This window comes from Arachis duranensis, chromosome 4 (assembly GCF_000817695.3).
Source record: "Arachis duranensis cultivar V14167 chromosome 4, aradu.V14167.gnm2.J7QH, whole genome shotgun sequence".
NCBI classification, from domain to species: domain Eukaryota; kingdom Viridiplantae; phylum Streptophyta; class Magnoliopsida; order Fabales; family Fabaceae; genus Arachis; species Arachis duranensis.
In genome coordinates, this window is record NC_029775.3 from 67,560,879 (window position 1) to 67,561,908 (window position 1,030).

The window sequence follows — 1,030 nt, forward strand, 5'->3', positions numbered from 1 at the left end:
AAAAGATTTGATTTTGAAAATTAATGACTTGGCTAACAAGAAAAGATATGATTCAAACATTAAACCTTTCTCAACAGAAAAGGCAACATACTTGAAATGTTGAATCAAATCATTAATTGATAGCAAGTATTTTTGAAAATGGAAAGAAATTTATTTTGAAAAAGATTTGATTTTGAAAAATTTTGAAAACTTAAAAAAAATTTGCATTAAAAACAAAATCTTCCCTCTTGTGCCATCCTGGCGTTAAATGCCCAGAATGGTATACATTCTGGCGTTTAACGCCCAAAACACTACCCTTTTGGGCGTTAAACGCCCAACCAGGCACCCTGGCTGGCGTTTAAACGCCAGTTTGCCTTCTTCACTGGGCGTTTTGAATGCCCAGCTTTTTCTGTGTAATTCCTCTGCAGTATGTTCTGAATCTTCAATTCTCTGTATTATTGACTTGAAAAGACACAAAAAAAATTTTTTTTTTGGATTTTTAATGATGAGGAATAATCAAAATGCAACTAAAATCAAATAACAATGTATACAGGACACCAAACTTAACATGAGACTCTAGACTCAAACAAGAAACATAAAAATATTTTTGGTTTTTATGATTTTGTAAATTTTTTTTTTTGGATTTTTCGAAAACTATGTGGAAAAGTAAAATAAAGGATTCAAAATTCTTAATGAGAATCCCAGGAATCATTGCAATGCTAGTCTAAGACTCCGGTCCAGGAATTAGACATGGCTTCATAGCCAGCCAAGCTTTCAAAGAAAGCTCCGGTCCAAAACACTAGACATGGCCAATGGCCAGCCAAGCCTTAGCAGATCATTGCTCCAACAGCAAGATTGATAGAAATCGACAAGCTCTTGTGATGATAAGTTGAAACTTCGGTCCAATAAAATTAGACATGGCTTCACAGCCAGCCAGACTTCAACAGATCATCATAAAACTCTAGAATTCATTCTTAAGAATTCTGAAAAATACCTAATCTAAGCAACAAGATGAACCGTCAGTTGTCCAAACTCAAACAATCCCCGGCAA